Here is a 20156-nt window from a genome sequence, read left to right on the forward strand (position 1 = left end):
CACTTCTTCATAGAAATTCAAGATATGCAAAGACTTGAACACTGTGTGTGTGTGTTTTAAAATGTCTACAAGCGAAATCAACAAGTATCATTCCTGTTCTCGAACAGCAGAGAGACCTCCATATCCCATCAAGTTACTTGTGACTGTCTTAGTTACTAATTCCACCGAGATCATAAAGCAATGTCTTACGGTAAGAGTTGGCAAACTTTTTCTGCAAATGGCCAGATAGTAAATATTACAGATTTTGTTGCTCATTCAGTATACTAGTTTGCTAAGGCAGCTGTAACAAAGTACCACAAACTGGGTGGTTTAAACAATAAAAATGGGTTGTCTTACAGTTCTGGAGGCCAGACATCTGAGATCAAGGTATTGGCAGGGTTGGTTCTTTCTGAGGGCTGCAAGAATCTGTTCCATGTTTCTCTTCTAGTTTGTGGTGGTTTGCTGGCAATCTTTGACATTCCTCGGCTGCATCACTTCAATCTCTGTCTTTCTCTTCACGTGACATTATCCCCAGGTGCATATCTGTGTCCAAATTCACCCTGTTTAGAAGGGTACCAGTCATGTTGAATTAGGGGCCCACCCTACTCCAGTATGACCTCATCCTAACTTAACTAATTACATCTGCAAAGACCCTATTTCCAAATAAAGTCACATTCAAAGGTATTGAGGGCTAGGACTTCAACATATGGATTTGGGTGGGGTTTGGGAAGGACACAATTCAACCCATAACAGTATCTGTCAATAACGTATGGTATTTGTCTCAGCTATTCAACTCTGTCCTTGAAGTGCAAAAGCATCCATGGAAAAATACATAAACAAATGGGCATGGCTGTGTTACAATAAAGCTATACTTACATATTTTTTAATAGATGGCAAGCCTGTAGGCAGCAGTTTGTGAACACTTGCCTTAGAGTATCTCTGATTCTTTGATTCTTTGTGAGTACAAAAAAAAAAACACACATGAGGAGATTTGGCACTTGGCATAGAAGAAGAGAAAAAACTTTGCAAGTTTTCAAAATGCCTATTTTATATTTTGAATTTTAGTCATAATGCTTTACATTTAGCTTTAATATCTTATCTCTACATTCAAATATACTCTGGATTTATGTACACAGTTTCAATTAAGCAAACTGATATAAATTTTATAACGGTGACTCTAGTAAACATGATACACTGTCTTCAGACTGCTACTAAGTTCTAGAATGACAGCAAAACAGGCTTTTCCATTTAACATTATACCTGTATGCTTTGATTTTTTTGTATGAATATGTCTGAAACATCAACAATTGCTTATGATTTGGAATTTCTTTAGAAATTTATCCATGTTTATCCTCTGTGAATACATGTGTATATTCCTTTCCCTTTAATTAATATTTCTAGAGTACCTACAGGCAGTGTATTAGGCTGTAAACAATGAATCCTGCACAAGACACATGGTTTCCAAAGACTTATACCTTCCTGGAAGATATATATGCAAAGAAAACAGACAGCATATGACATATGTTCAAGCATCATCCAAAGATTTATATAAACAACTGCCATGTAGAGGACATTGCTTTGTTCTGCTTGAGTCCATATAAATGCATATATGTAAATCTCACATCTTCATTTATAATGCATCTTCACTTGGAACCTTCATGGAACCAAATTAGAGAATTCTGTATAGGGTCATAGATGTAAGAGCACTTTAAAAGGCTTTCATGGAAAACTTGAAGATTGACTATGCTGTAAAGAAAAGACTCAATCAGGCACATACTGTATGTTTTGCAATAGTAACAAAGGTCATGCTACCATTATATTAAAACTTAGATCCAGCTTATTTTATATTAAAATGTTAGGCCTCTGGAACTCTTCCTCCACATGGTTATAAAGATAGCTAGAGTCAGGGGCCAGCATCTGCTTGAAATTTTAAAGTAACATATGTGCAAGTAGTGACTGGTGTTACTGAGGATGAAATGAACCCACTCACAGGTATCAGTATTGGATATCGGAGGCTCATTCAGCTTCAGCAAAAGTGCCCCATAAAATCACTTATCTGGAGTGCCCCAAGATTGGCCCTGTATTTAGAAGCTGAAAGAAAATACCTGCTAGATGCTAGATTATACAAATTATAAAATAGGTCAAATTGGGAGATCAAATGAGTAGATCATGTGCTTTTAATTAGGTTTTTACCTTAAAGGTTTTCATTCAGACAGAGATATTCAGAGCAAGTACCAACTATGCTGACGTGTATGAAATGCTGTATGACCGAAAATGTCAGATGTATATGGCTTTAATAATTTTAACTATTTTAGGTCCAAAGAATACTTCTAAAATCATAATTAATAGAGTATTCTCTTTGGGATTATAAAAACACTATCATATTTCCTGACTAAAGACCCATGACTTCTAATAACACAAGCCAACATCTGCCTTTACACATACAGTTGATTCCATAACCACATGTGGGTTGACTTTATATTGCTCAAAATAAGATTTGAACATTGGTAATGAAACTAAAATTTACCTTACAAATAAAACAATAAAGCATCCCTACGTTATTTTTAACCTAGAAACTCTGTGAATCTCTTGGATTCTCTGGTCTGTAGTTTAGAAGCCATCGTCCTATCCTAAGAATCTTCCACACATTTGTTTGGAGATGGGGCAATTTCTCTCATTTCTTTCTGCGTTTACTTAAATAAAGAAAAGGGGCTTCCATCTTCCCGTAGAACTAAAAAAGAAAATGAAGCTAAATGGCTTTTTTTCTCCTCAACACTTTGTAAACTTTGACTAGGAAATGAAGCACTACAGTGTGTCAATGAAGAATAATGATAATATTAATAATGATGGTGATGATGATGATAATGATGAATTAGACAGTATAATTCTCTTCTTATTCTAAGTCTGAAAACTGAAGCAAAATGATGAAGTGCCTTTCCCAAGATCAGCGGCTCCACAATGAGAACTTGGGCTTGTCCTCCCTCACACGTCTTCTTCAGAGGAGAACAAATATCACTAATGTTCATCCGCACCAGGAGAAAACCATACTGGCCCATTCAATGGCCAATTAGAATAAATTGTATATTAAGAAAAATATGATAGGTAGTACAAAAATCAAAAGCTCTCCAAAGAAAAGGAACAAAAAACCTGAATAAATAAGCTTAACGGTCCATTGTTTGTGGGGAAAATGATGAAATTATCATCAAAATATCCTATGAATCGAGAATGAAGATACATTTTTATGTAGAAAGATTTTTACAAAAAATAAAAATAAAAAATTCTACCCAGAAAAGTAAGACTCTTCTAGGACAGGTATTAGTTTTTGTTAAAGGGGTATCAGTCTCTTTCTGATAATAGAAACAAATATACTGTATCTTAGTAAACTAGTCAATTATGATTCTTCATCCTAACCCATATTTAAGAGAATGTTTGTGACTGTGCTAAAGATTTGTACATTAAAACTGTCTATACAGGAGAGTGTTTTAATTATCACAGAATTGGCCCCACAGAATCTGAATCATTCAGGTGGAAACATTCTTTATATTTAAGAGCAATTTAGAGACACAGGTTAACAATAAATACTATAACACATCTTTTTGCCTGCAAAAAACAAACAAACTCGTCTAAATATCAATCTGCAGATGCCAAACCTGTGTTTAAACAAAGTGTTAATCTGCTTCCCCTGACAAAACTCTGGGCGAGGTATTGTTTCCACATTCAGGGACGTTAGCCCAGTAATGCAGAAAAAAAAAAAAATCTTCATTTGGACATTGCATCTTTCAGACATTCCCTTCTTTTATTGATTTGTTTTCTCCTGTCCCTTTTCTCCTTCTTTTGTTTCCTTATCATAGCTTCAGGTTATTACGTGCAAAGTATTGATGGGAATGGATGGTTTTGGTCGATGGAGAGCTAATGCATCCCTAATCCCACTATTGTTGTAGAGTTATGCTTTCCTCTGGTCTCTGATGGGGGAAAAGGTGCAAAGCTGTTGATCCTAGTTTTATTTGTCACAAACCCATCCATCAATCAAGCGCAAGCATGTCTGAATGCTGAATGGCATGGGGGTCTCAGCTGAAAAAATTCGATAACTGTATTGTCAGGTCTCTCACTCTTTTTTTGATAAGAAATACATTTGACTGAAATAGATAAGCATACTAAAGACTTGAAGAGAGAGAATGACATATTGGCACCAAAGGTTATATATCTTTGGTATTAATGATACTTATGAGTAAATAAAACAGGAGGGGGCAGCTATAGCTAGAGACATACAACATCCCTAAGGCTTGGTGGTGTTTAAGTATTGTCGCTCTACTATTATGTGGATTTTTGAATATTAATCTGACCATATTTCACAGTCGACAACTCTGGTTAAAATGCAAGTCAATCTGCAGTTGGTGAAGGTGGTGTGGTTCAGGCAATCGAATATCACTTGCTTACATGGATCTGGACATTACAGACAGATCCTTTGTTCTTACGTACAGTAGGCAATCCCATGGCATATTTTTGTGTATGTATGAACTCATACGTTCGCAACTGTCTCATCTTGCAAGTGAAAGCGTTTGGCGGGGGAAATAAGCTTTAATTATTTTAAACTGGGAATATATATGCATGTAATTTCAATAGTGAATTAACTTATAATTATAGTATCAAAAGTGGTTTCTGGTGTCCCTTTTATTCTAGTTACTAAATTAGGTATTTTAATATAACAATTAAAATTAATATTTTAATTATGAAAGCTTGTCTTTTCAGTTATATAAATTTTTCTACTCATAATTATTTCAAGATAATTTCATTTAGAAATAGTAAAAACATTAAAAACAACACTAGTATAATACAATTTTAGGGGCATAATTAATCAACAAATCAGAACATTTTTAAAAACTAGTTTATTTTCTTGTCATAACATGTTAGAGAAGACAAGTATTTTTTAAATGACCTAAAAAAAGCCCATCAAGAAAAACAACAAAAAGACAGCCTTCAATTAGAGGGCACGAAGATGAATGTTTTGTAGCCTTAAGTATCCCATGTTATGAAAGTAAGCCATTTTTTTCTCTGTTCAGTGACTGGGGGCTAGACAACTGCAAAAAAAAAAAAAAATCAATGTGGGAATGCTTTAGATTTGTTGGGTAAATTACATGTGCTTGGCTGCTCCATTGTATCTGCCCTATATTCTACACAAGATAACTTTAGATGGAACTGTCACATAATGCATATACTTCATATTGATTTTTATACTTTTAACAGAATTTCAGTTGAACTCCATAATAAAGCAAGAAGAGAAATGATAGCTCCCTCACATTCATAATACTTGAATTATTTTTGAAATTAAGTAAAAGCTCCCAGTTTTGAAGTCATGGTGAGAGGCAAAAAAAAAAAAAAAATCAAATTTAGTTTCTAATTCTCCTCACCTTCTGTTTTTCTTTCAGTTATTTACATTTCATCTTAACTTCCCTACCTCTTTAAAAACATGTTAATTCTTATGGACTTTCCAGGAGGGCCCATGAATCAGCAAATAAGAGACAGCTGAACCTTCAGGAGTTGCAGGAGTTGCAAACATTGATCTTTCTGTTGACATCCTTTTGGGTTTCTAGCTTGCTCTAGTTTTGCCTCACTTTCCAGTGATTTTTTAGTATTACTGTGAAGTCTGATCTTGTTTAAATAAAGTCTCTGATGCCACCATAAGGGTTTGAGCAAGAGTTCAAGGAGTCCTTGGTTATCCTGAGGACAATATTTCTCAGCCTGACCTTACCTATAGAGACCCCAGACAATCCTAGTGGGGAAAGAAGCAAGTCAGCCCCTACTCAGAAAAATACTAGAAAATTCAACTCTCCATACCCAGGTGTTCGGCTCTAGACAGAAATGTAATGCAGCTTCTACATACCCTGAGAACAAGGTTTTACTGAATTTCAGGTGGCACTTCCAGATTGGGTGCCCAGGGGGAATGTAGACTTTGTAATTTCACCCAGGATGATGAGAAACTACAGCAACATCAAGACTTGAGATTTGGCAGTGTTGGGACTCCCCTCATCCAGAAATGCCTTGGGAAGAAGGATAAAATGTGGGATGAAAGAGATTCATGTTCTTATGGCATTCTGAAACTATTATTGAAATATTTTAGAAAATGTAAAATATTATAAAGAAAATAAAATGGGCCAGGCACGGTGACTCACATCTGTAATCTCAGCACTTCGGGAGGCCGAGGTGGGCGGATCACAAGGTCAGGAGCTCGAGACCAGCCTGGCCAATATGGTGAAACCCCATCTCAACTAAAAATACAAAAAATTAGCCTGCATGGTGGTGGGCACCTGTAGTCCCAGTTACTCGGGAGACTGAGGCAGGAGAATCACTTGAACCTGGGAAGCGGAGGTTGCAGTGAGTTGAGATCGCACCACTGCACTCCAGCCTGGGTGACAGAGTGAGACTACATCTCAAAAAATAAAAATAAAAAAAAAAAAAGAAAAAGAAAAGAAAAGAAAAGAAAATCAGGCTGGGCATGGTGGCTTATGCCCGTAATCCCAGCACTTTGGGAGGCCAAGGCGGGTGGATCACCTGAGGTCAAGAGTTCGAGACCAGCCTGGCCAACATGATAAAACCCTGTCTCTACTAAAAATATGAAATTAGCCAGGCATGGTGGTGCATGGCTGTAATCCCAGCTACTTGGGAGGCTGAGGCAAGAGACTCGCTTGAACCCAGGCGGTGGAGGTTGCAGTTAGCCAAGATCGCACCATTGCCCTCTGGCCTGGGCAACAAGAGTGAAACTCTGTCTCAAAAAAAAAAAGAAAAGAAAATCATTCATAGTGCCATCACCCACAAGTGGCATTTGTTGCTCTTTTATAATATATGATATGTGACACAGTGTAATATTGAGAGACAAATAATTGATTTCATGTTTCATAGGAATATTTTAATTATGGCCAATTCCACATTAATAATTCTATTCCAAACATTCCCTGATTAAAGAAAAATCATTTGATAAGACTCCATATGATAAACAGATTAATTTTTCCAAGTAAATGTATAGATGTAAAACAAAAACTCTAATCCCGTATTTAAACTTTATAGACTAATTGGAATGTTTATTTGGAAGAATAAATGTGTGATCAAAGTCTAAAAAGTGTTTAAAAAGAAGAAAAATGAGAAAGGACTGGTACCAGGTGGCAAGTATATTGTAAAGCTTCAGTAATTAAACAGTTTGTGTTCTAGGGAATTTGTGTCCCCAGTTCTGATAATGTTCACTGTTAAATTGTAATGTTCTATACCCTAAAGCACTCTCCAAACCTCAAGGTGAAGAAAATAGGCAAAGCAATAGCAGCAATGACAAGAGACCTTTTTTTTCCCACTGGTATACCTTGGATTTCCCCCCGGCAGAGAACCAAGGGGAAATGACAGCCTCCATAGGATCACATAAAGAACTGAGAAATTTTTTCTTTCTCTTTTTTTTTTTGAGACAGGGTCTCACTCTGTCACCCAGGCTAAAGTGCAGTGGTACAATCACAGCTCACTATAGCCGCAACCTCCTGGGCTCAATCAATCCTCCCACCTCAGCCTCCCAAGTAGCTGAGACTACAGGCATGTGCCACTATGCCTGTCTACTTTTTTATTTTTTGTAGAGACAGGGTCTTACTATGTTGCCCAAGCAGGTCTCAAACTCCTGGGCTCAGACGATCTTCCTGCCTCAACCTCCCGAAGTGCTGTGATTACAGGTATGAGTCACTGTGTCTGGCCAAGAAACCTTGATACCCATCTTTTGTCCCATCTTACGGAACTGATAGAATTCATTTCAAAAGGGCATATAGAGAAATTTTTTTATGTTCTCCCCAGTTTTTCTCTCTATTGCATTAGTCATAGTTCTGGTAGCTGTGCCTTAAAATAGTTAACAATGTTCCTCCAAAGAATTAAAACTCTAACACCTTTGTAATTTTTTTTTTTTTTTTTTTTGATGGAGTTTCACTCTTGTTGCCCAGGCTGGAGTGCAATGGTGCAACCTCTGCTCACTGCAACCTCCGCCTCCTGGGTTCAAGCAGTTCTCCTGCCTCAGCCTCCCGAGTAGCTGGGATTACAGGCATGCACCACTATGCCCGGCTAATTTTGTGTTTTTAGTAGAGATAGGGTTTCTCCATGTTGGTCAGGCTGGTCTTGAACTCCCAACCTCAGGTGATCCACCCGCCTTGGCCTCCCAAAGTGCTGGGATTACAGGCGCGAGCCACTGCACCTGGCTAGAATTCTTTTAAAACTCAAACACCTTTGCAGAAAAGAGAGGAAGACAACTCTACACAAAAAGCTCACTCAAGCATTTTTGGAACTGATTATAGAAAAATAATTGTCTTACATGTTTATATATAAAGGAGTGGGAATTATTACATGGCTTTTAGGCCTGAACCTGGTTCATGAATTTTCCAAATTCTACCAAAACGGTGAAACAGACAAATCAGTCCAGAATAGAGTCTGGAAAAAGACTCTGGGAATTTGGTATTGGTAAAAGAGAGATCTTAAATAAGCAAAGCTGCTTTCATATACTACCAGTATGAATGTAAAATTGGTAAGCCAGTTTAGAAGCCAATTTTGCAGTGCCTATTAAAAGACATGCATTGACTCAACAATGCATTGATCCAATAATTCCACTTCTCTATGTCTCCCTGAGAAACACTGGCACATGTTCATAATAAGACAGTACAATGATGTAGCAGTAGTTGGAATAATAAAAAATCGGAAACTCCAAATGACTACCAACAGGGGACTGGCTAAATAAACTATGCCAGAAACATACTATGAACATGGTGCATAAGTAGAAAAAGATAAGATAGGGCTCTCTGCACTGGCACAAAAAAATTTCCAAACCATATCACTGAGTGGAAAAAAAAAAAGCAAACTTCAGAATATTACTACACAAGGTATCATATGCTGAGGTAAATACACCTCATATATACATGTATAACAACTACATCAATACCTTAAAAAAACACAAACTCTCACTAATCTTTGTCTACCCCAAATCATACATGAAAATATATTTTTATGAATTAAGAACTTAATGACATTTTTAAAACCATAAAAATTACTAAAAATAAATATACAAAAGTATGTATTTAACCTTAGCATGACACCAAGGCCAGAAACAATAAAGAAAATTTCTGGGCCGGGCGCGGTGGCTCACGACTGTAATCCCAGCACTTTGGGAGGCGGAGGCGGGTGGATCACGAGGTCAGGAGATCGAGACCATCCTGGCTGACACGGTGAAACCCCATCTCTACTAAAAATACAAAAAATTAGCCGGGCGTGGTGGCGGGAGCCTGTAGTCCCAGCTACTCGGGAGGCTGAGGCAGGAGAATGGCGTGAACCCAGGAGGCGGAGCTTGCAGTGAGCCCAGATTGCGCCACTGCACTCCAGCGTGGGCGACAGAGCAAGACTCTGCCTCAAAAAAAAAAAAAAAAGAGAAAAAAGAAAATTTCTGGCAGCATTAACTTCGTGACAAAATACCAACAATAACAAACTTCTGTATATCAAATAATGCCACAGCAAAAATTAAAAAAAAAATTGTTGGAGGGAGTTTAAGTGGCTACAGTATCTCTTCAAAAAAAAAATACCAGTATGTATATTTAAAATGCACATACCTTGTACCCTAGCAATTTGACTTACAGGGGTTTATGCCAAAAAAAATTGTGCATGTTGCCGGGCGCAGTGGCTCACACCTGTAACCCCAGCACTTTGGGAGACCGGGGCGGGCGGATCACAAGGTCAGGAGATGGAGACCATCCTGGCTAATACAGTGAAACCCCATCTCTACTAAAAATACAAAAAAAATTAGCCGGGCATGGTGATGGGCACCTGTAGTCCCAGCTACTCGGGAGGCTGAGGCAGGAGAATGGCATGAACCTGGGAGGCAGAGCTTGCAGTGAGCAGAGATCCCGCCACTGCACTCCAGCCTGGGCAATGGAGCAAGACTCTGTCTCAAAAAAAAAAAAAAAAAATTGTACATGTTGCCAATTATGTATGTAAAAGGATGTTTAGCACAGTATTTTGTGTTTATAGTTGCATATAAAAGGGGGGAGGATTAAATGCCCACCAAGAAGAAAATGGATAAATAGATTATGGTACTTCCATATGCTAGAATACAATACAGCCATTAAGATAGCTAATAGTGTAGTCAACCCTTTGCATCCAGGTCCACATCTGTGAGTTCATCCAACTGCAGATCAAAAATATTAAGGAAACACACTGAAAATAACAATACTGCAATTAAAAATATAAATCTTGGCTGGACGCAGTGGTTCATGCCTATAATCCCAGCACTTTGGGAGGCTGAGGCAGATGGATCACTTGAAGTCAGGAGTTTGAGACCAGCCTGGCCAACATGGTGAAACCCCGTCTCTACTAAAAATATAAAAACTAGCCAGGCGTGGTGTTGGACGCCTGTAATCCCAGCTACTCGGGAGGCTGAGGCAGGAGAATCACTTGAACCTGGGAGGCAGAGGCTGCAGTGAGCTGAGATTGTGCCACTGCACTCCAATGCATTGATCCAATAATTCCACTTCTCTATATCTCACAACGAGATATAGAGAATTACAAAGGTGTTAGAGTTTTAATTCTTTGGAGGAACATTGTTAACTATTTTAAGGCACAGCTACCAGAACTATGACTAATGCAATAGAGACAAAAACTGGGGAGAACATAGTGAGACTCCATCTCAAAAAAACAAACAAACAAACAAACAAACAAACAAAATATATATATATCTTAAAATATAGTATAACAATGACATTGTGTTAGGTAGTATAAGTAATCTAAAGATGATTTAATATATATGGGAGGGATGTGCATAAGTTATATGCAAATACTTCCCCATTTTATAGAACTGCTTAACATCCTGAAGAATGGAGCTTTCCTGGACCCAATCTCCAGCAGATTCCAAGAGACAAGTGTATTAACTTTTATTAAGTTCCATGAGCAAAGGTCCATTTCTGAGTTAAATACATTATCTCATTCAATCCTTTCAATAATGCTTTGGGGTAGGTACCATCAGAATTCTCATTTTAAAGATGATAGGGCTGAGACTCAGAGAGGTTAAGTGCCCCCAAAACATACAACTGTCTCAATCCAAAACTGAAATTCTTGGAAGATTTGTATGTACTAACATAGAAAGATGTTAGTGAAACACTGATATGAAGAAAAAAGAAATTAAAAAAGAAGAAAAAGGAAGTTATAGTATGTATACTATAATGACATTTATGTAAAACAATGTAAAAGTGCAATGGGAAGAAATAAACATGTTAGTGTGGTTGTCTGTAGATGGATGAGGGAGTGATGGGGATTCCCTAACTTCTTTTTACTTAAATATATTTTCTAAATATTTTTGCAGCAAGGTACACACGTTGCACTTTTAAAAATAATTAAAGTAGATAATTCTAGGATAAAACCAGTAATGTTGAAATGTAGAGCAATGAATATTATTATTATTGTAGCAAAGATAGGTATTTAAAATTTAGTGTTTTGAGACTTCTAATGATTTTGCCTGGAGAACACATTCCTATCTATAGAGGTTAGAATATGAAAAGGCAGCTGGCCTTTTTTAATGATAAAAAATTAGTATATCAATTAAGATATACAAATTATTTCTTCTAGAAGTTCAGGTACTATTTTAAGTACTTTGGTGTTTCTGTTTATTTATTTGTTTGGAGATAGGGTCTCACTCTGTCACCCAGGCTGGATTGCACTGGCACTAATACGGCAGTCTCAACCTCCCTGGCTCAGGTGAACCTCCTACCTCTACCTCCCGAATAGCTGGGACTACAGGCATGCACCACCATGCCGAGGTACTTTCTTACCTGGAGTTTCACCGTGTTGTCCAGGCTGGTCTCAAACTCCTGGACTCCAGTGATCTGCCCACCTTGGCCTCACAAAGTGCTGGGATTACAGGTGTGAGCCACCACACCCAGCCTGTTTTTAAGTACTGTAAAATAACAATTTATGAGCAGACTAACATGAATTGTGGGTTTCTTAACAAAAAGGATGAACGAAGCAAGTTACCCTAAACCTATTGTCTCTATTTTTCAAAAGCCATCCTTTGAGATCAGACGCACTTTGTTTCCAGGCAATATGCTGAGTGGGAAATGCCTAGTCCAGTGGGCTTAGCCTGTCAGATCAATACAATGGAATTTGAACTTGTCACTTGCAGGGGTGTGCTACCTGAGGCAAAATAACTGTCAAGCACCAACCTCTAACTCAACTATAATCATATCAAACACTCTTGCCTTTTCTTTGCTCTTTCTTATTCTTTTATTTCTTTCCTTTGTGTTTTGTTGTTGTTGTTTTTAATCTTAGTGAAATCAGGTTAAAATGGGTTTCAGGAAACTTGAAGGCTGTAGCAAGAAAATGTAGTCCTATACTTTCTACGTCAGAAATATTAAGCTGGGCGCGGTGGCTCACACGTGTAATCCCAGCACTTTGGGAGGCCGAGGCGGGCGGATCACGAGGTCAGGAGATCGAGACCACGGTGAAACCCCGTCTCTACTAAAAATACAAAAAATTAGCCGGGCGTGGTGGCGGGCGCCTGTAGTCCCAGCTACTCAGAGAGGCTGAGGCAGGAGAATGGCGTGAACCTGGGAGGCAGAGCTTGCAGTGAGCCGAGATCACACCACTGCACTCCAGCCTGGGTGACAGAGCGAGACTCCGTCTCAAAAAAAAAAAAAAAAAAAAAAAAAAAAAAGAAATATTAAATGGGACCCAAAGTATTGAATACCTTTTTTCGCTCTTGTTGCCCAGGCTAGAGTACAATGGCGCGATCTCTGCTCACCGCAATTTCCGCCTCCCGCGTTCAAGCGATTCTCCTGCTTCAGCCTCAGTAGCTGGAATTACAGGCATGTGCCACCACGCCAGGCTAATTTTGTATTTTGTAGTAGAGATGGGGTTTCTGCATGTTGGTCAGGCTGGTCTCGAACTCCCGACCTCAGGTGATCCGCCCACCTCAGCCTCCCAAAGTGCTGGGATTACAGGCGTGAGCCATGGTGCCCGGCTGAATACCTTCTTATTCCTATAGTTAGAATAAAAGCTAGCACTGCAACCTGGGTTGTCTGATTCCTGCTGGCACAGAGTTCTTTGACGGGACAAAACTAAGTAACATTCAGTCTGAGGGGGCTTGGTCCGTAATAACACAGATGTTTTGCCTTTGTGGATAATGGCAGTGGAGGTGAGGGTGGGGTAAAGAGACGGGGATATGCACTAACTGTAGACATGTAAGCTTTAACGACAGCAAGCGGAGTCACTTTCTTTTCCCTTAACTGCATTTTCCTGAGAATGACTGGCCAATGGTTCCAGTGTTATAGACTCTGAAATGCCATACCCTAAGGAAAGTTCTATTCATGGAAAGCCAAGGACTGGGAAAGAAAGATTGCTTGATTTTTTTTAATTTTCATTTGCACTTTGACTAAAAAGATAGTGAATTGAGGATAAACGGGCACCTACACATATGATTTGAGGAAAACAGTCCTCTTGCCTCAGAAATATGTCCTCTAGTGACTTTCTGGCACACTTGATATGCCCACAGTGAAGAATCATTTGTTGGAGATGAAGAATTATCTGTGTATTCAACATTGAAAAAATATTAAGAATGCATTTGCCAAACCTGTTCTTCATGCCCCTCCTAAAAAAAGTGATGACTGAATAGTAAAGAGTCTCTATCCCAAAGAAACTTAAAATCTAGATAGGAGTCAGACAAGAAATCAGACAATTTAAATAAAGAGTGATGTGGGCCAGATGCAGTGGCTCATATCTACAATCCCAGCACTTTGAGAGGCCGAGGCAGGAGGATTGCTTGAGCCCAGGAGTTTGAGACCAGCCTGGGCAACACAGTAAGACCCCCAACTCTATGAAAAATTTTTAAAATGAGCTAGGCATGGTGTCACACACCTGTAGTCCCAGCTACTCAGGAGGCTGAGGCAGGAGGATTGCTTGATCCCAAGAGGTTGAGGCTGCAGTGAGCTGTGATCACATCACTCCAGCCTCAGTGACAGAGTAGGACCTTGTCTCAAAAGTGAAAGAAAGAAAGGAAAGGAAAGGAAGAGGGGGAGGGGAATAAAGGGAAAAAGAAAGAAGAAAGAGAGAGAAGAAGAGAGGGAGGAAGAGAGGGAAGAAAGGAAGAAGGGAGGGAGGAAGGGAGGGAGGGAGGAAGGAAGGAAGGAAGGAAGGAAGGAAGGAAGGAAGGGAGGAATAGAGGGAAGAAAGGAAGGGAGGGAGGAAGGGAGGGAGGAAGGAAGGAAGGAAGGAAGGAAGGGAGGGAGGGAGGGAGGGGAGGAAGGAAGGAAGGAAGAAAGGAAGGAAGGAAGGAAATGAGGGAGGGAGGGAGGGAGGGAAGGGAGAGGGAAGGAGGGAGGGAGGGAGGAAGGTGTTAGCACAAGGTGAGGATATTTATCACTCAGGAGAAAGGAAGATGAGATATACCAATCAATGAGCATAGATATGGTGGAACCCAGAACTGGAAGAAGTGGCAAGAGACTAGAGAGTAAATAGCAGAGAGTAAGGGCAAACACAAAGGGCCCTTTTTATCCTGAGGAGAAGGAGGAGAGCCTTTGAAGGATTTAAGCTGGTAGGGAAGGGTGGGGTGAGTAGGGATGAGAAGAAATGTGGTATATGAATGTATTATATTTATGCTTATATAATAATGGAGAGAAAAATGCATCAAGCCATTAACAGTCATAAACATACTTGAAAAATTTGTTTTAAAAAAAATTGTCAGAGGGAAGCATTCAGAAATTCATCTCAAAATTACATTCTTATTCCAAAACTGTGTAAAACCCAGAGATACAAACTCTTGACACAATATGTATCTATTTGAGAAGTCAAAACTCTTGTACACACAAAAAAAATAAAGTGCACTTGTTAACCTATGGAGTGGGGATTTCTATGTAGCTGTGGCTTAGGAAAGGGCATGTTCCAGAAAAAATTAAAGCAGCCTCCAAAGGCCTCATGGAGGAGAGGAAAGAAGACTTTCTGAGGAGAGACAGTGAGGACAAGGGTTTTCTTGGGAGGGTGGGACGAGGTAGATGGAATTTGTGTTCAAAACCAAAGGCTTGTGACATTTGTTGTTTGTTTGTTTTTGTTTGTTTGAGACAGGGTCTCACTTGTTGCCCAGGCTGCAGTACGGTGGTGCAATCACAGCTCATTGCAGCCTTAACCTCCCAGGCTCAAATGATCCTCCACCTCAGCCTTCAGAGTAGCTGGGACTGTAGACACATACGCCACCACACCTGGCTTTTTTTTTTTTTTTTTTTGTAGAGACAGGGTCTCACTATGTTGCCCAAGCTGGTCTCAAACTCCTAGGCTCAAGCAATCCTCCTGTCTCAGCCTTCCAAAGTGCTGGAATTTCAGGCATGAGCCACCACACCCAGCCTTGACATTCATTCTTGAAACCTTAACTGAGCCCTGGACCAGATGGTTTTGATGTATGCAGTAAAAATAGGTGGACAAAGACCTTCAGTTTAGTTATCTGGTAGGAAAAGAGAAGATACTGGTTTGAATGGAATAGAAGCTTTGTCGAAGGGCTGTTCAGAGTAAGGGAATCCTCAGGGTAGGGGGTGGGGGCTGGGACTGGGAGGAAAGGGACCCACATGACAAGGGTGCAACTTGAGGGTTCTGAGAGAGTAGAGACCAATCAGAACTCTGAAGCAAACTTGATCACTTCACCGTATTTGTCCTACTGATATGGCCAAAGATACACACATACATGTGCATTCACACATGTACACACACACACACACACATTTAATGCCTAGTGACTGCAGTGTACCCTAGAAGTATACATAGATTGTCCTTAGAAGGAAAAACAGCCTATAGAATGCTTCCTTACAATGTGTTTGTATTTTAGCTAGAGTTGCCTTCCAAAGACCTTACTGCTAAGAAACAAAGTGAGAGCCCTCCTTTGTTACGAACAAAGAAGTTTGAAAAGAGATTCCTTTGGTTCGTGTGTCATTTAGTTGAAGGATGTTTGTTATGGAAAATGTAGTTGTGAAAGTCGTAACAGGCATCCTAAACCTTGACTTAAAGGGTTTGCTTTCTACATAAGAAATCGTTATCTATTTGTTATATTACATTTATTTAAATCATTATCTATTTATTATATTGAATTTGTAATGTATAGAAAAATATAAATGAAAAATTATTCATAGTTGACCACAGCTAACATTTAAATGTAATTTCTTTCAATTCTATATATTTTAGCCAGTTATCTCATTGAAGCTGAGCTTTTTATTTACTGAAAGATACGTTCAGGTTTCCCCTCTGATCACAAAGGCCAGAGGACTCTGTTCACTGACCCAGGTTTCTGGCCTGCTAACCTAAAGTCCTGTGTTAATGTTCCGGGTAACACAGATTTTAGGTTTTGAGCTGGAAGGAACCTAAGGGATTAAGGATTAAGGTAATTGCCCTAGAACAGTGGCTCTCAAAGTGTAGGCCTCAGACATGCAGCTGTGACTTTACCTGTGAGGTGGTTGGAAATGCAAAACCAAGGGATCCTTGCAACTTGCTGCATATGAAGCTCTGGGGATGGTGCCCAGAAAAGAGTGGGGTCTTGAGTCAGGGTGGGGTGTTTTGTTTTGTTTTGTTTTGTTTTTTGAGACAGAGTTTCCCTCTTGTCCCCCAGGCTGGAGTGCAATGGCGCGATCTCGGCTCACTGCAACCTCCGCCTTCCAGGTTCAAGCGATTCTCATGCCTCAGCCTCCTGAGTAGCTGAGATTATAGGCGCCTGCCACCATGCCTGGCTAATTTTTGTATTTTTAGTAGAGATGGGGTTTCACCATGTTGTCCAGGCTGGTCTCGAACTCCTGACCTCAAGTAATCCACCCACCTCAACCTCCCAAAGTGCTGGGATTACAGGCATGAGCCACCGCACCTGGCCAGAAAAGAGTGTTTTAACAAGCTCTCCAGGTAATTCTTGTGCATGTTCAAGTTTGAGGACAAATCCCAGAGAACACACAACAAGCTAGTAATCATCACAAATCCACAGCAAGTCCTAGGAATAACGTGTTCTCTGGTGCCTCTTCTCACTCACACAGTGACTTGCAAAGAGTAGGTACTTAAAGCTTGTTGGCCAGGTGTGGTGGCTCACACCTGTAATCCCAGCACTTTGGGAGGCTGAGGAGAGCAAATCCCTTGAGTCCAGGAGGTCGAGACCAGCCTGGGCAACATGGTGAAACCTCTCTCTACAAAAATACAAAAAGTTAGCAGGGCATGGTGGCCTAAACCTGTAGTTCCAGCTGCTCCAGAGAATGAGATGGAGGATCGCTTGAGCTCTGGAGCTCTGGAGGCTGCAGTGAGCCATGATCATGCCACTGCACTCCAGCCTGGGCGACAGAGACTCTGTCTCAAAAAAATAAATAAAATAAAATAAAATAAAATAATAAAATAAAATAAAGCATGTTGACTAAAAGAATGCTCTCCTAAATTTCCCCAAATCTGTAAACCTTTTCCCATGCCCTTCTGAACAGATGCCACCTAAATTTGCCCTTGAAGCAAACTTTCCTTTTATTTTCCCCAGACTTTCCTTTGACCTCTTCTAAAGAAAAAATTAAATACCACAGAGTTTTCTTCTTATCTTTCCTGGTTGCAGGCCCTTGCTACTCAAAGTGTAGGCAGCAGACCAGCAGGAGGGCATCGCCTGGCAGCTTGTTAGAAAAGTAGAATCTCAGACTTACTGAATCAGAGCCTGAATTTTAGTAGGACTCCTAGGTGATGCATTCACACAGCAACATTTGAGAAGCAAAGTTCTAGAAAGCCAGTTGCTGCTCATGTTCCTGCTCAAGTGAGTTTCATAATAAGTAAATTTCATTTTTTTTTTTTGACAGAGTTTCACTCTTGTTGCCCAGGCTGGAGTGCAATGACACGCTCTTGGCTCACCACAACCCCCACCTCCCGGGTTCAAGTGAGTCTCCTGTCTCAGCCTCCTGAGTAGCTGGAATTACAGGCATGCACCACCATGCCTGGCTAATTTTGTATTTTTAGTAGAGACAGGGTTTCTCCATGTTGGTCAGGCTGGTCTCAAACTCCCAACCTCAGGTGATACACCCGCCTTGGCCTCCCAAAGTGTTGGGATTGCAAGCGTGAGCCACCGCGTCTGGCCTCATAATAAGTAAATTTTAATATTACACTATGTGGCACTAATTTATTCAACAAGTATTTCTTGAGTACCTACTATGTGCAAGGATTGGTGGTATGGAAACAACATTGAACAAGACATCGTCTCAGACTCCTTGAGGAATGTATAGTTTACAGAAGAGATAGACTGTGGCCACCAATAGCCGGGATACCAAGCAGTGTGTGGTAAGAGGCTTCTGAGTGGCCTAAGGTATTGCTATTCAGAGAGGACAGAGAATACTTCCTAGTGGAGTGATGACAATGATTGCTTTTACATGTAGAAGAGGATTTTAAAAGTCATGAAATTAGCAAATTCTATTATAGTATAAAAATAAGAAGTTCAGAGTATCAGAAATGACTTTAGAAGGTCCCTCATCTAAAGACATAGCAGAATATAGTGAAAAGAGCTTCTGCTTTGAAAACAGAAAGACCTGAGTTCAAGTCCAACTGGTTAATCTTGGGAATGTTACTTAGACTCTCTGAAACTAACTTCCTCATCTATGAAAACATAATACCTAAGTTTCAGAGTTGTTCATAGGATTAGTGAGAGTGTGTGTATAGTGTCTGGCACACAGTAGGCACTCAACAAGTGGTATGACTGTTCTGTTCTTGTTCCTGAGGTTCTGTGTAACCTATATCCTGTCTCCCTTTATCTCAGGCACGTGGCAGGAGCTGCTTGAAAGTGTCCACACTTGGGAGTGGGTGGATCTGGCCTAGAAAGTTTCTAGCCACTAGTTCCTAGTTATTGCTCTGAATTGTAGCACTTTCTTCATACTTTAGTCTTGAGTAGTACATGAAACCTGAAAATTATGTGTGTTTCTATGAAAATCACTTATTGATCTGCACAAGACCGAGAGGATATTACTAAGTTGATTTATGTTTATGCAATAATGTAGATCAAATTATTTTGAAATATTTTGAGTCTAGACTGAATAAGTGAGTTTTCCTTTGAATAATTGGTATTGTGTAGATAAGGCCTTTATTCCTCTCATTCAATCTAGACCAATTTGAACCTGAGTTCATCTTGTGTCTGGTAATGTCAGGAGCCATCAGGATCCAGAATAAAGAATGAATCTTATCTCTCCTCTCCTCTCCTCTCCTCTCCTCTCCTCTCCTCTGCCCTTCTTCCTCCTTCAACTCCTTTTTTTCATTCTGCTTTTTCTTTCCCTCCCTCTCAAGGCTATTAAATTTTTTATTTGCTTCTCTTAGGAACTGAGCCCTGATACAGCTCTGTACTGCCAGGTAAATGACTAGATCAGCTTGAAATCTTATGTAAATGATAAGATGTCAAAATAGTAGTCCAAAATAGTAGTTGTCTAATGCCTCTCATAGTCTTTAAGAGGTCATTATAATCTGTAAGAGAAACCTGAAAATATTTTTCCAATGTTAATGACTCAGAAAACAATAGATATTGTACCCTCCTATTTCTCTGAAGGTAAAAAAGAAAGTGTCTCATAGCCCAGTAGATTCTATAAAACAGAAGGCAAGAAAAAAAATCTTAGAAATTACTCTTGAATACCAAGGGCTTAAAGCTCAAAATGCCTGATTATCCAATGGACAGACCCATACAAGACGGAGCCCCACAAAATCAGTATTGCCAGAAAGCTAGAGTGATCGTATACTTTATCACTTCTAACTCATTTAACAATTAAAGGGTGCTATTAATAACTATTAATTATAATCATACATACTTATAATAATTATTCATGTAGAATAGTCCTGGGAAACAGGGATGTATAGCTATCCTTCCTAAAGGCATGCAAGAATAGGAATACGATTTGGAGCAGAGGTAATGGTAAAGAGATAAGAAAATATTATTTTTCTTCATTTAAAAGACAATGTTTGATGTGATAAGTGTATTTGTAAAATCTGTCCACTAGGCTATATAGCTTGATAGCTATGAATGCTCAAAAACATGCTTCACCTTATTTATTAAGCAAGTTCAGCTCTATGAAACATAACCTAGAATTAAATCTCTGAGTGCAAAGCACACCCATTAACATTTATGTGCCTCAAAGAACACGAAAAGAAGCCCCTTAGCCCTTCCCTGAAAGCTT

The 20156-nt window shown here is 39.5% G+C and overlaps 1 long non-coding RNA gene across 1 annotated transcript in view; it reads right to left on the reverse strand.

Annotated features, from left to right (window-relative positions):
- Positions 1 to 355: 355 nt before the first annotated feature.
- The window catches only part of LOC115837305, a 63324-nt gene continuing 43523 nt past the window's right edge, over positions 356 to 20156 (reverse strand). Inside the window, exon 3 of the long non-coding RNA XR_004032352.1 lies at positions 356 to 539. This is a non-coding gene — a long non-coding RNA (uncharacterized LOC115837305). The remainder of the gene's footprint in view (positions 540 to 20156) is intronic.

This window comes from Nomascus leucogenys, chromosome 11 (assembly GCF_006542625.1).
Source record: "Nomascus leucogenys isolate Asia chromosome 11, Asia_NLE_v1, whole genome shotgun sequence".
In the NCBI taxonomy this organism is placed as follows: Eukaryota; Metazoa; Chordata; class Mammalia; order Primates; family Hylobatidae; genus Nomascus; species Nomascus leucogenys.